This window comes from Dasypus novemcinctus, chromosome 6 (genome assembly GCF_030445035.2).
Source record: "Dasypus novemcinctus isolate mDasNov1 chromosome 6, mDasNov1.1.hap2, whole genome shotgun sequence".
NCBI classification, from domain to species: domain Eukaryota; kingdom Metazoa; phylum Chordata; class Mammalia; order Cingulata; family Dasypodidae; genus Dasypus; species Dasypus novemcinctus.
Window position 1 is genome coordinate 55,245,379 of NC_080678.1, and position 16,309 is coordinate 55,261,687.

Genomic DNA, 16,309 nt, shown 5'->3' on the forward strand with positions numbered 1-16,309 from the left:
GTCCGCTTCCCTCCATTGCATTTTAAATTGGAAGGATAAACAGAATGATTATAAGTATCTTTTCACAAAGACTTAAAAAACAACTCTATAGTTGCGACATTAATTCCTTAATTAGCTGGTGAATTTAATTAAACCAAAAACAAAAATAGCTACAGATTTTCTGATCCTCACTGGAGAAAATTGGGCATCTTCAAAGTCTCACAATTACCTTGGATATAAAAAGAAAAAACCTGGAAAAGAACTCTACATCTTTTAAGTCTGGCTTTCATATTTCCTCATTAGATGAATAATTTCATTATACAACCTCCAAGGGGCATACAAGCCCCTGATAAAGTCGAGATGCTCCCATTCAGGAATAGTCTTGTGGGACACCAAGCGGGTGATCTGGGTTAGGAAGACATTGACATCATTGACGCCTGCAAGCACGTCATGTCCCCCATTCCAGACTGCAGTCGGCACCAGCATGTCTTTCACATTGTTAGTGGAAGGGTAACTCTAAAATTTTAAAAATAAAAACAGAGAAAGTTGTTTTTTTTAAATTTTCAAAATCACAAAGAATTGTCTCCATTAAACATGTAGTCAGTTTGATGGGAGAAAAAGAGATGAAGTTTAGAAAATCACTATCAGTTTACCTTTCCAATTATCATTTAAAAATATCCAAAAAACCCAAACCCACAGTCAAGGATAAAGACAGATAGTTATTGAGATGCTACCATATGCCACATGGGGCACCATGATGGGGCCAGTTCCCCTGTGAGAGGCGCAGCTCTCCCCACCTACCAGATGGCAGGTAAAGGAACCAAGGGCTTGGGAAGGTGCTTTGGAGGTGTGTTCTCCCATGTTCTGCCTCGGGGATGGAAGGCAGGCTGTAAAAATTCTCTAAACATCAGGTTCCTCATCTGTACATCAGAGATAATCACACCAATTGTACAGGTGGCAGGGGAAATGCACCATACACTCAGCACTCAAAAATGGTAATTTTACCTGTGTATGGAAAAGGAGGCCTAGGCAATATAATATGGCCAAGGCCCCAGAGCCAGCAGGTCACAATCCTAGGACTGTCTGACTGCTAATTCTGTGCCTGTAATATGATGAAATGACATGTCACAGTGGAGATTCATATTTACTGCCCATGACAGGGCAAGGAGGAGAGGCACCCCAAAACACCAACCACAAATCTTGTGTTGTTTTGGAATCAAATGAGGAAACACAAATGCATTCCTGTCTAACTCTCCCAAATACTTCCCTAAGTAATGACCCCTGTCAGAACCCAGTAACCCAGGCTGGCTTCCTTGATGAGGTTTCAGGACACACTGTATTCTGATGACTTTGAAGAGTTTACCTGGTTGTAATGGAAAATAATTCTTGGCACTGCTTCCCCAGGCAAAGGCTTGAAATTTTTGGGATTTAACAGCCCAAAAAGAAGACAGTTTGAGAAAAAGTTATTTGATAGAGAAATTTGAGATAACCTCATGGGTTTCTGGACTTAGTCACAGCCTCAGAAAACAATTTTATATAGATACCCACATTCACTCTTTATTTCCAAACTGTAATTTAAAATGAAATAACCTTTTTTTTTTTGCTTTCCTTTAGTAAATGACTGAATTTCTCATATTATAATGGAGAATAGCTATAATAGGGTACAGAAAGCAGCTACAAACATATGCTTTGAGTTATACTCGATCAAAAGTTGCTTCCATTGGATGACCTTTTGATGATGTTTTCTGCTTAAATTTTAATCGAACTTTTTCAGAGAATAACAGTTTTACTTGGGAAAAAAATATATAGAGATACAAAACCATCATGTGTTCTATATACCCATCCTACTTGTCTAGTAATGCTATTTCTTTACTTTTCAATAATGTAACACTTTTTCTTTTTATGTACCAGAGCTGGTGTAATCAGCAAATTGTACTGCAGGTCAGTCCAACTTGCACCTAGTTGAGGAGACTGAAGCCATGGGATGATATCTTATTTACAATTTTAATGTATGCATATTTACAAAAGTCCAATATAAAACTATTAATGAAAAGTCACTTATTTTTAAAACTTGGAATAATGCAAAGCCATAGTTCCCCCAGACCATCAAGTTAAAAATATGTCAAGAATTAAATCCATAACTGGCATTCCTAATGAATTGGAAACTATGTGTAAACTTTGGCCACATGGTGGCGCCACATTAACTGTACAAAGAGAGCCAACCATGCTTTTGATCAATGTGAAGTTACAGTCCTCATCAATTGTATAAAATTCTACTGTTTGATATAATAAAAGGTAGTGTGAGATCAGATACCACAGACGATGCTAAAAGAGAAGTTTTAGCATCTGCTTTTGTCATTTCAAATGGCAGATATTAAATATATGTGGCACATTTAACAAGCAGAACAAAAGATGGATTTACAGCACCTCTTAGTGCACCTGTTCCCTCTCCAATTGTCAGTGAAAATATTTCATTGTGAGCTGTTCTTCTGCTGTGCTCAGATGTCAATTTACCACTTGGTCAAATCCTGTCTTTCAGCATTTACACAAAGTTGAATATGAATATAAAGGAAAAACTTGCCTATAACACAGGCTAAACACCTAAACTTGAATTTTGTACTGAGGGCCACTTTGGGACTTCAAAAACTATCCACTTGAAAAGGCACCTTAGAAGGAGGGAAATATGGATATGGAAAAGCTCATTTCTGGCAACAAAAACACAGAAATAAGTTAAAGTTCATTAATAGATGGTTAATTGCGTTATGTTACAACAATATGCACAAACAGTATGTCATGCAAAACATAATATAAATATGAAAAGACAGAAACAGAAAACTGTTTCTAAAGAATGGTTATAAATAATATTAAGTGGAAAAATGTCAGAAATTGAAACAGAATTGGTATATGGTTATACTTATGTAATAACCTTATGTGGCTGAAGAGCAGGAGGAAATAATTGTAATATTAGGATATACAGTTTTAAAGCAGCATTTAGTAAGTTGTTTTTAAGTCTCAAATGCTAATAAAAATATAAATAGGCTCAACTTTTTTATACTACCATATGTTTCAAAGTCTTAAAAATAGGCAAACAATGGGAAGCAGCTGTGGCTCAATTAATTGAGCTCGCTTCTAACATATGGGAGGCCCTGGGTTTGAGTCCCGGGGCCTCCTTGGGAAGGCAGGCTTGCCCACATGCTACAGAGTGCCACCTGGCCAACAAGGGCAGTGGAGAGCCAAATCAGCAAGGTGACACAATGAAACGGGAGACAAGAAAAAAACACAGAAGAGTGCCCAGCCAATGAACACAGAGAACAGACAACAAGCAAGCCACAAGGGTGGGGGGAATAAATAAATAAATACAGACACATAAGAATGCACAAGAATGGACACAGCAGACAGCAAACAAAAAGCCACAAATGGGGGCTCTCTCTGATCACTATGTGTTCTTCTTCAAGTGTATCCTAAGAAAAACAATCTGCCTAATGTATAAAGACGTATCTATAGTACAATTAATACAGTTTATCTCCCAGGATGATGTGCTATTGCAAAAAGACTATAATAAGGAAGAGATGGTGGGGAGTAGCGAGGAGAAGGATGGGGAGATGGAGGAAGAAGAGGAAGAGGAGGAGAAAAAAATCCATGCAATGGAAAACTTTCTCTGCACTGGGAATATTTTAAAATTTAGTTTTGACCTGGACATTCTCATCCACCAGTGTCCATTCTTGCCTTCCTGCTTCGGTACTAGAACCCTCAAGCATTCACTGAACACCTGGCCACCCAGGTTGAAAGCAACCACCCAGCCCCCCTCACAACTAGGCATGGCCATCTGGTTCATTTCTGAGCTACCTCCTAAATGTCAAGCCCCTCATCCTTCCTTGCTCCCCACTTCCTGTGGGCTGGAGCAGACATGGAGATTACCCAGCTTTACCCAGGCAGAGGAGGACAGCACCCAGGGGTGGCAGAGCTACAGGGTGGAGTACACTGGTCCCTGCATGACTTTGTAGTGCACACCCACACCCCACCACCACCTCAGACCATGAGAAAGAAAGAAAAATTGCTTCAGTGGCTGTTTTTTGAGTCTCTGACACAGCAACTCAGATTGTATCTAACAAATACAATGCTATTTCATTCAATAAAAAGGAATGTTACAGAAAGTGTGTGTCCTAGGATCCTACTTTAGTAATGGGAATGATTATACCAAATAATTGTAAAATTATACCAAAATACTACACTACTACCCCTGGGTGGTACACACACAGGTGGTTTTTCTTCATTGCACTCACGTATTTTCTAAAATATTATAATGTGCACATATTATATTACTTGTCCTTTTTACAATGTTTTAAGGAATATTTCTTGGCAGGTCTTTGTATTTTTTTTAAACATTAAGTTGCAAACAACGGAGTATGTCAGAGTCATCAGGAGGTACTCATTAAAAATGCAGATCCCAGGGACACACCCCCTAGGAATTCTGAGTTTCAACAGATCTTGTGGAGGGCCCAAGAATCTGCATTTTCACTAGCACCAAAGTATTTCTGACCAACAATAAAGATGTACTAGAACCAGCCTTCACACAGGAATGAGCACCTGGGCTTCGGGCAGGGCTCCAAGAGGGCCAGAGAGAGAAACGAGAGTCTCAGCTCTGGGGCTCTTTGGAATTTGTCAGGCTCTAATGAGAATAACATTTGTAAACTAAATTTAACAGCCCAGTAAAGATTTAGGTTTTGGAAATGAATAACTGAATGTTAATTAATCAAGTAAAAAGCAAACTTCTGAATGTACTGTGAATAAAATGGCCTTTGAGGGCACCTCCCAACTCATACCACAAGAACCTCCAAAATCCACACCTGAGTTGGGGCTCTCAGTCACCAATACCCAGGCCCCACCCACCTTCAGCAGCCGCTCCCAGCAGGCACTGGGGCTGCCTCCTGGAGCAGCCTGACCAAGGGGTCCCCGATAGGTGGGTGGCAGCCTCTGGCCAACAGCCCAGGGGAGAGAGGATCAAGGAAAGGGTCCTGTGAAGTCACTCTGCTAAGCAGCTATTTTACTGACAAAGAGATGACACAGAAGGCACAAGGGTCAAGGGCAAGGCTGCCTTCTGCAGGGAGTCTGGGCTTTGGAAATGGTTATGAAAGAAATTCCAAAGTATGTAGAGCCTAAAGTCACAAGGTAACAAGTGGACCAGAGAGCTGTGCTGGGGAACTCAGCCTGCAACCCTGACTCCAGTCAGCTGCCACATAAAAGGGGCCGGAACAAGAGCAGGGCTCCTGAAAGCTAGGGGGTGGTCATGGGTACTTTGCCAAGGACCTGAGAATCGTGCACTTGCCAAGGTCAGTGAGCTAGAGCATAGCCCAGCTTGCATCTTCAGTCAGCTGAGTCACCCTCCATGCATCCTTAGGAGTGCAATAACTGCTGAGGCAACAGAATTTCACCCTTTCTGGCAAAAAGTCCTTTAGGGAAGAGAGGGGAAAAGATTCAGAAAAGGCAGAGGAAAACAGATAAAAAAATTAAAAAAAAAAGAAAGAGAAATAAAATATCACAACCGCACACACATACAAATGTAGGAGAATTTGGGTGGTAGGTCTAGAAGGAAAACAAGTGACTGTAAACAGACATGTGACTAGGAGAAAAGCAGGAGCTGGAATGAATGTGTGAATGTGAGGATTTTTGAAGGGTCCAGGACACCTTAAATGGTGAAAGTGCTGTGCAGCATGTACTGCAGTACTTTTCATTGCAGTGCCCCTGGGCTAAACCTCAGCAATCTGTCACTGAGTCACTGACATCTCAAGTGTGGCCGACCTTCATTACAAGGAGCTGAAGCCTTGTAAAGTCCTTTCTGGTTCCTAAGCCCCAGGGAGACACTAAGAACAGGACTCCCAGGGGAGGATGTTTCTGAGGCCACTGAGTTCACTAAAGTGCTATCACATGGCAAAGGTTCCCCAATCCGATGAAGCAGAAGAAGCTATCAGGCAGCTGTTAGTTCATTTCTTAACATACAGATTCTCACTGCTCAGCAACCAAAGGGAGGGACAACTGATAGGTTGATAATAGGCTTAAGCTGTCTGTCTACTGATCTTCCAGGCATATTACTCATATAGATTAATACTGAAATAGAATCTTTCCTCACCAAAGCTGCTCTAAAATCATGTTTTATGAAGCAATATGGAAATAAAATACACCAGAGTCTCAGTAAATAGCAGAACATCGAAAAGAAGGGAAGAGAAAAGAAATGAGTCAACACAAATACTGTTTGGTGAACCTGCAGCATGGTGTAGTATGCTCCAGAGAGGACAGTAAAAGCCAGACTAACTCAATGAGAGGAATCCAGGACTCTGGGGAAGGAAATCAGCTCATACTTGTAAGCAGAGTGTCTTTCTACTTGATAAACATTTACAGAGAGGTACTGCATGGAATGCGTAGACCTTTCTAGCAATGATGCTGCACAAACCCCCAACTTTGCTCCTGGAATACCTACCTGACCCCAGTGTAACATGTTTTGCACAGAAGTTCCAGCAGGACAGTGTGTGGTATATACAGCCACTCTAGACTGCAAAGTAAATATGCTGAAATATGAAGGAAAACAGTATGAAGGTGACATCAATAATATACATATATTATCCTTTGAAACATTAAAAACTACAGTTGTAACCTCAAATATATGAGAGATTACAGGTGGGAAAAATTTTCTCACCTATATATAAGTCCCATAAAATATGTACAACACACACACAGGGTATATAGGAAGGAAATGAAAGGCAACAACATGGTAATTGTGCAGTCTAATGGGTTGTGATTATAGGTAGTTTTTTTTTCCTTCTACATGCTTCTCTGAATTTCAAAATTTTGAATACAAATGTCACCTTAATTTTATCAGCAGAAAAAATGAAAAAATGAATATTATTTTTAAAAATCCCTGCCATCTTCACTACAGAATTTTAAAACCTGTTTTCAAAAATACATTACAAAATACAAATACATTACAAAATACAAATACATTGCTGGCCAAAGGTTTACGTGTTATAAAACGAATACACATGTACATATACATGTATGTTCATATATATGGAAACAGTCATTCAAATTTAAACACAGTAATTTTTTAAAAGAAACAAATCACTAGAATATCAGAAATTTACTTGTTACAAATCTTCTCATTCAATATTTCCATATAGATACAATATAGGAAGGTGATAACTGCCTGCCTGATGACCACAGCAAAGAGCATTCTAGGCATCTCCTGAAATTAATCTCCCATCTCTGAAATGAAAAGCTCTTTGGAGCTCTAATGAGGTTGTTCCTGCCTCACCTACATCATCTAATCCGAATACATTCACAGACAAAAAAGGATATTGAAAGCTTAAAGGAGTCTTACTATAAACATATATACCATATTTAAATTTTTCTCATTAAATCCACTGAGAACAAAAAGATTTCCACAAAGCTCCTTCAGAATGACATGGGTACAAATATGAGTACTAAGTCACTTCAAAAATGCACTCAGGGGAAGAAATTCTTTGACTCCAAATAAATCCTATGAAAGAGAAACAAACCCAAGAATATATTCAGTATCTCTTTCTGGTACAAAGGTTTCCATGACCCACCTTAGAAGCAGAGACCAGAGGCAAGGATATCCTGGATGAACTCAGGAGTAAAATAACAACCAGTGGTGATTCAAATAGGATACTGATGCCATAAGTTTACTAAGGCAAAATCTGATAATCTACCCCAATGTTATAGATATGTACCTAAATTCTTAAAATGAAGGAAAGGAGGCAGAAAATCTACTCATTTTACAGCTGCCTTGTATAGTGGGAAAGGGTCTTAATGCTCACTCATCCCAGAGCCAGCCCCAGACAGTTTTCACCTGACTGTGATGGACTGATCCTGACTTCTGAGAAAGACTTGAGACTGTGACTGATTAGCAATTTCTGCTAAGGGTTCATCTGCCTAGTCCAATCAGGGGTCATGAGCCAAATTTGGTCCCCTACCTGTTTTTGAAAATAAAGTTTATTTGGAACATAGACACACTTATTTATCTATGTATTGGCCCTTGCTACTTTCACACTCCAACAGCGGAAATGAGTCGTGGCAACAACATACATATGGCCCATGAAGCTGAAAATATTTACTATATTTACTCTCTTGCCTGTTACAAAAAGAAATTGTCACCACCTGTCGACATCATTACGGACCACTGGACACTGAACCTGTAGGTCCAGTGTAAATATTATGCCCCCAAGGTAGACCTCCACACACAAGTAGAGTAGGAAACAAATCTACCTTATATTGAACCCAAACCCACTTATAATTTACACTCTTGCTCATTCCTACCCTCTGGACGGTCAAGCAGGAGTGAGAAATTCAAATGTCTAAAAGGCAGCATGTAAATATAAATTAGTAAAACTGTGAAGGGAAAATGCCACCTGCCTCAGTTTTTACAACTAGGGACTGTTGGCAACTGCAGAGAACTGGAAAGCTTGTGCTCAGTCTACAGGGTACAACTGCAGCAGGCTCTGTCCTGCCTGGGGATAGGACTATGGGCCCAGTGGTGCACAGCTTCTTCCTCTCCCCCCAAAATAATCAGCTATTAAGATTTTAATGTTAAATAGTCCACTTTTAAAATGGTGGAACTTAAATTTAAAACATGTTACAGACCATATTCAACCCTTCTCCAGGCAAATTTGACCAATGAACACACAGGCTTGTGATTTCTGTGAAATCTATCTTCTACGAGACACCCCATCAAGATCTAAAGACCAACACCAGGTTGCCTTTCATTTTCCTTTTTTCCAGGCTTATCACTCTAGAATTAGCTGCAGAGATTGAGGAATCAAATTTGGCATGCAGAGGTCAAGTGACATGAAAAGGCATTTTTATAAATTCTTGCTCTGAGACTACATAATGGTTACATATAACAAAAGCATGTTTGTGAGGCTCTCTGTTAAAACAAATAGAAAGAAAGAAAAAAGAACACCAAGCATGGGAAGTGGATTTGGCCTAACAGATAGGGTGTCCACCTACCACATGGGAAGTCCAAGATTCAAATCCTGGCCCTCCTTGACCCATGTGATGAGCTGGCCCACGCACAGTGCTGATGTGTGCAAGGAGTGCCGTGCCATGCAGGGGTGTCCCCCACATAGGGGAGCCCCATGAGCAAGGACTGAACCCTGTAAAGAGAACCACCCAGCACAAAAAAAATACAGCCTCCCCAGGAATGGTGCCACAGACACAGAGAGCTGACAGAGCAAGGTGGCACAACAAAAAAAGACACAGATTCTGGGCGCTCCTGACAAGAATACAAGCTGACACAGAAGAACACACAGTGAATGGACACAGAGAACAGACAACTTGGGGAGAGAAATAAATAAATAAATAAATAATAATAATAATAATAATAATAATAAAGAACAGCAAGCAAACAAGTTAATAGGATGACCCATCAATGACCTGAATCATAATAACTTGTTTTCCTTTTGACTGACATGGGATGTGAGGTTGACTTTGTACTTCAGAACTGCTATCCAGCACTAATGTGACAAACTCCACAAAATTACCCTGAAGGACAGAATATACACACAAAGAAAAATTCATCTATGTACATACAGATCTACACATATCAACTTTGATTTCTTTATAATTTGTCTTTTGAGAAAGAATTAGAAGGAAATATTAACATTCAACAGAAGTAACGTGCACTTGTCAGAGCAGCTAATTCAAAGGTTTTAAGAATATTTGACCACTCACTTTGTCAATTTTCTGTGATACTCCAAAACACAGTTGTCTGGAAGAGATGATTCCCAATCCAGGCTCTTTTGCCTACATTGGAATCTAGGGGGTGATTTGTGAGGGACACACATCCCCAGGCCCCACTGCAGATATAAGAAAACACTTTCTCCAATGCAAAGAGAGAAAAAAGGGGAGAACAAGTTTGTATTTTTACACACTACTAATTCAGTCTCAGGAACTGAGGTAGTTGGGAATTTCGATTGTTATGAAGAACCCTCAGAATGGAGAAATGGGGTGCTCATAACCTGCTGATCGTGAATGAAATTGGTAGAGCCATTCTGAAAGGCATATGTATTTAAGAAAAACCATTGTATTAGTCAGCCAAAGAGGTACTGACACAAAATACCAGAAATTTGCTGACCTTTATAAAGGGTATTTATTTGGGGTAGGAGCTTACAGATACCAGGCCATAAAGCATAAGTTACGTTCTTCACCAAAGTCTATTTGTGTGTCTTAGAGCAAGATGGTTGCCGATGCCTGCCAGGTATCAGGCTTCCTGGTTCCTCTCTTCCCAGGTCTTGCTTTTCTCCAAGCTCAGGGTTTTTCTTTTCCCGGGGTTTGCTTCTCTTTCCTCTGTGTGCTTACTTCCTGGGGCTCCAGCTTAAGATTTCAGCATCAAACTCCAGCATCAAAACTCCAACACCAAAAATCTTCTAGCATCAAAAAGCTCGAGCTCTGACCTTTGTCATGCCCCTTTAATCTGTGATTCTCCACCCTCCCTGTGAGGGGACTAATTGCCCTACTGATGTGGCCCAATCAAAGCCCTTATGATAATTTAATCATGCCCAGGTACAAAACAGTGTACAAACATAATCCAATATCTGTTTTTGGAATTCATAAATATATCAAATTGCTAACACCATGAAGAGAAAAAACCCCTCTGTTATACTGACAACAAAATGAAGAGGAGGAAGGACTACATTTGCCACCACTGGCCAATTCTTCAAATCTGAAATGGAAGTTTCTGGGCAGTGGGAGGGGTGATCAATGTACCTTGAGGAGAAGCTCTGGAAATTTTCCTAATATGATCAAAGGGCTAGTGCTGAATTTGACTGAAGACACAGGAGCCAGGGCAAAAAATATTTTAATCCTTTTGGCTAGCCAAGGGATCCATAAAAATGCTATAAAACCTATGGAAACAAAAGAAAGAAAATATGAATTGCATGTTGGGAATCTGTTGGAAAAGGCAAGAGTTGCCCTTTTGTGTCATGCTCTAGAGAAAGCATGAGAACCATGCCAGGAATGCTGCAATCAGGGAGCAAAACACTTGAAATGGAGCCCATTTGAATTTCTACGTGCAAAAACACCATGATTAAACACATAAAACAAATATTTTTAAAGGGCTTATTCCAAATCTCAACCTAGATTTGCACTGAAAGAAATCCAGATTGCCTGAAGCAGAAGACCTTGCCTATTCCTTTAACAATTTTAACCTTGCCATGTAAAGACTATCCCCAATAGCTCCACCTGCCCATATTCCTCCCCCATTCGACCTTCCTCCCATCCCTAAGGACTAGCAGGCTCTCCAGTTACATAATTACTTGAAAAGGAACTAAGCACATTTAGAATCTGCAGCTTTAAAGTATTTTTTTGCTTCCTTTCAGGCCACTTCCAGCCTTAAACTAGACCCTAGAATGTCACCTGACAAAGAAGTAGGACAAAGGACACAAGTAGATCAGTCAAAGAAGAGAGCCTAACTCCATTCCTAAGAAATGCAAATATATTCAAGTTCCTTTTTGGTTTTAGGCTCCCATATTAGCAAAGAGTGTTTGGTGGTGGTGAGAGTGAGGCAATTTGACTGTACATACCAAGACACTTAAAAGAATTTGTAGTTGCAGTATAGTAATTCCTCTAGAACTTATTCTAAGGAGATCATGTAACATGACCACAAAGCTGTTACACACAGTAAACATTCTAAATATGCAACAGAAAATGAAGAACTAAACAAATTATGGGGCAGGTCTCTAAACTTTAAACAAAGTTAAAACTTATAACAAAATTAAAAGTTTTGGGTTCTGATGGTCTCATATTAGAATTTGTTGATAGAAATTTGGGTAATTTTTATTTTCTTTAAACTTTGCTTTCTTTAAATCAATATATTAATTTATAATCACCATAAATAAAAAATGCATGTAAATTTTAAAAACCATTTTTAAATAATGGCAGTTTAACGTGGCAATCTGTCAGCTAGTTTGGCTCCATTAGCTTTAAAGGTCAATGTATTACCTTGTATATATTTTTTAAAATCTGTGAACTTATAAAAATTCTTGTTTTCCACCTTCCAACATTCCTATATATTGCATAAGTAGTAAAATATATAATATATAATAGGCTCATGCAATTTCAATGGAGCCATACACAATGTTTATCCATTTTTATTATAATCTGAATTCTAGAGAAAACCAAATATTACTAAAATTCCTTGCCCTATCTGTTATTTCTGCTTCACATAAAAACAACAACAAACAAACTTGTATGTGAACTGACGTTATTTCTTTATATTTTACTTTTAAGAACAAATGCAGGGAAGCAGATGTGGTTCAACAGATAGAGCATTCACCTACCTTATAAGAGGCCCAGGGTTTGAAACCAGGGCCTCATGGCCCATGTGGTGAGCTGGCCCATGTGCAGTGCTGCCAAGCACAAGGAATGTCATGCCATGCAAGGATGCCCCCAAATAGGGGTGGCCCATGCACAATGGGTACTCTCCACAAGTAGAGGTGCCCAGCATGAAAATAGTGCAGCCTGCCCAGGAATTGAGCTGCACACACAGAGAGCTGACACAGGAAGATGACACAACAAAAAGGGAGACACAGATTGCCGGTGCTGCTGAGAAGGCAAGTGGACACAGAAGAACACACAGCGAATGGACACAAGAGAGCAGAAGGGGGAGAAAGGGAGAGAAATAAATAAAAATAAATCTTTAAAAAAAAAAGAACAAATGCAAGCTCTGCAAAAAAAAAAAAAAAATCAGACACTATGTAAACTTTCCACCTTTATTACATACCTACAGTGGTGCCTTGGGAATGAACCACATAATACAATTTTTCTTGGCCAGTTTTATTTAAAATGAGGTTAAGTGAAGTAGGTAGGTCATAATTTGCCATCTCATCCTAACTACAATCTAAAAAGGAACTGATTCACTGAAATATTACATACAAATAGAGCAGCCTACAAATAATACCAGCATATACATAAAGACTAATCACAAACTGAACACACCTGGACAAACCAGCACTGAGCGGAGGAAGCAGAACATTCCCAGAAGCCCAGAAGTTCCCTTGAGCTCCCTTCCTGTCATGCTTCCCAAAGGTAAGTCTTCTCCTAATTTTTCACACCAAATAGTTTTATCATTCTTGGAAATTTTATATGAATGGAATTACACAGGATGTATTCTTCTGTATCTGACTTCAACCATATCATAGAGTTATGGGTTGTTAGTTCTCGTTCCAGTGTGAGAATATACCACATTTTAATTTTCCAGTCCACTGTTGATGGGCATTTGGGTAATTTCCAGTTTTTCACTATTGTGAACAGTGCTACATGAAGCATATTCCTGTTGTGTCTTTAGGTAAAAGCTCTCATGCTTGTGTTTTAAGTCCTTGGCAAGCACAGTTTGGGAGATGGGAAGCAAGCCTGGAGGAGACCATAGAGCTTCCTCCTCTAATGCCTGGTCCTGGGCACAGGACTCAGAAGCCCTGCAAGTGAGTAGTGCACACACGTGTGTGATCATCACCTGGGACAGAAAAACCAGCTGTTTATGAGCAATTATGATGGGCCAGACTCTGTGCAAGATGCTTCTCATGTAGGTAGGTGTTTATTATCCCCATCATCAGGTAAGGAAACAGGCAGAGAGGATCTAGGTAATGTGTCCAATGTTGTACGGCTATTAATTGCTAGAGCCAGAAGTAAGAGAAAGAAGAGAATTTCAGAGGTGAGAATTTCTGGAGAGAAGAAAAATGAACATTTGGAATACATGCTTATGGAGGAAGAGGAAGGAGAAGGGATAAAATTTGCCCAGCAGCCTCTGAACCAGCAGGAATGCAAAAATGACTCAAGAATTCCTAATTCCTGAACAAGTCTAATGCCTATGATGTAATTAACCTATAATGACCTCTACTGCTTTTTATTCAATTAAGGAGGTGTAAAACCTTTCTCAAGATATCAGTTTCCCCTCTCCTATGACCTCAGAGTCCCGCTCTATCTGCCTTCACTGCTGAAATCCCCACACATTTGCACTAGGGGCACTAAGGAAAGAGGCCCGTGTTGTAATCAACTCAAATATACCTGAAAGCCCAAAGTTCACCCTGAATAACTGAAAGAGTCTTGTGTTTCCAAGACCAGGTGTTTCCCGGGCTGGTTCCCATCCACAGGTCAAAACCAGCATCTGCGAGAATGAAGCCCAGGCTGCTGTTGGCGAGGTTAGGGACCCAGACGCTGGAATCTGCAAGGAGGCCATGCTGCAGAAACACAACCGGCTTGGGACCTGAAATACCCTCACACCTAACAGTTAGCAGCACCAACTTTCAAAGCAAATGTGATATACCTCAAAATGGATCATTTGTAAAAGATTACTCAAATAATGAAAGAGAAACCAATTAAACTGTTGAGATAGCAATGTACGTCTACATAATGTTAGTTAGAATGTTTTAAACAGTGCTGGCAGGGTGGCAGCAAAACTAGACTATTTTCACATGCCTAGAAAAAAGACACACTGCCTTATTAACTTTGTAATATATTTTTAAGAACTTATAAATAAATGATGTCTATAATTTGATCTAGTAGTTGCATTTCTCACAATGTATCCTGGAGGATAAAACAAAAGAAAGAAAGCAAAAGTTCATAAATATTAATTCACTTGAATATTTATATACATACATGTATATGTGAATTTATTTTCTTCTCACCCGTCCCTGAGACACTGTGACATAGTAGAAATAACACAGACTTGGGAGCTGAGAGACCTTGTTTCATCCAGAAGAAAAGGGCCCTTGGCAGGCGGAAGATGCAGTGGATATAATCCACTGCACTTTAGAAGTGCTAATTCTATTAAGCATCACGTGCCATCCACAAATAAAATATTAAATCCCAGGGTAGAAAATCAGTGAAAACTGGGCACTAATTGCTTGATTGCATGAAGGCAAGAATGTGCAGAATAGATGAGGGCATGGGAAACAGGCCTCCCTTCTGTCTGCCAGTTCTCTCACTGCTCCCAATAGGCACTGAAGGAAGGCAAAACATAGCCCTTGGACATCCCAAAACCCATCAACGATTTAAGGATTTGCTGGCAAAAGAAGATCTCTGTGGGCAGGTTATGCTCTCTGCATTCACATCTTCTAGTCCTGGGTTCTTAAAAATTTTTGTTCCATGGACCCCTTGGCCAGTCAGGTGCAATGAACACTGCTGTAATTTATTCACTACGCACATTCATAAGTGAAGGAAATGCTAGATTTCATTTAGATGCTCGAAAAATAAATTGAAGAAGTTGATGTATTTTTTCAGTTCAAATTCTTGGAACCCTGGTTAAGAACCCATGTTCTGGTGAATTGTTTGAAATGAATTTTTTTCTCACCTTGCTAAGACAAGCTTACTGAAATGATAATCAGTTACTATTGAGTGCTTATGTGCGGTAGGTAGTGGGGCTGAAAATGCTGTGAAGTTGGTCCTATTCCCAATTAACAGAATGGGGAACTGTGGCTAAGAGATGTCAAGCAACTTGCCTAGGGTAGAATTAGAGCTAGTAAGAGGGGAATTGAGATTGAACAAAGTATTACCTATGCCAGGTTCTGTGCTTTTAACCACTTTGCTATAGGAAAGAAGGTTTAACAAGAGAGAAGTGAACCTAGAACATACAGAAGGACCCCAGGGAATGACAGGCCAACAGAGAAAAGCTATTTTAGAGGAATGCGAATCAAGTGCTTGGAAGAAAATAATCTCTTGTAGGTGGAGGAGATAGAGAATGGAAGCAGGGACACCAACCTTGACCCTGCCTGCCCAAGCCTGCCCACCCGGGTAGTTCCTCTGAGGACCAGCCTACTGCATGCACCCTAGTTCCACAAGGCCTAGCTTTGTCTGAGCAACAAACTGACAGGACAAAGGCTGCCCCCCTCAGATGTGCTCTAGTTAGACTGGGAGCTGATGGCAAGGCCTAGAAGGATTACTTCTTGGTCCAGAGTTGGCAAGGGACCTTATCCAGGTCAAGTAAGTCATTAGCACAGAGCTGGCAAAGAGAAGCAGCACGATGATGACCACCTGCCTCAGCCCAAATGTGGGTGGAGGTGAAGAGGCCATTACTCAGGCTCCAAAACTGAATATGCTCCAGCCACAAGCCACAGGAGGAAGTTGATCAGGTGAGTGGGGAAGTTCCTCCTGCCTCCCCAGCTCCTGCCCTTCTCCACCATAACACTTGTCTCAACAAGCCTCCACCTCACTCTGAAAAGTTTGCAAACACCCAATGTGCTCCAGGGAAGAACCAAATGGACAAGTAAGCAGTAGGTCAAGAATAGGGGCAAAAAGATGGCTGTTGGCATGAGCCAGGCCTTGG

General features: G+C 40.2%; 1 pseudogene; it reads right to left on the reverse strand.

The window, feature by feature from the left end:
• Positions 1-252: 252 nt before the first annotated feature.
• On the reverse strand, positions 253-16,056 carry LOC101420115 (lysosomal acid lipase/cholesteryl ester hydrolase-like; annotated as a pseudogene).
• Between the last annotated feature and the right edge of the window lie 253 nt (positions 16,057-16,309).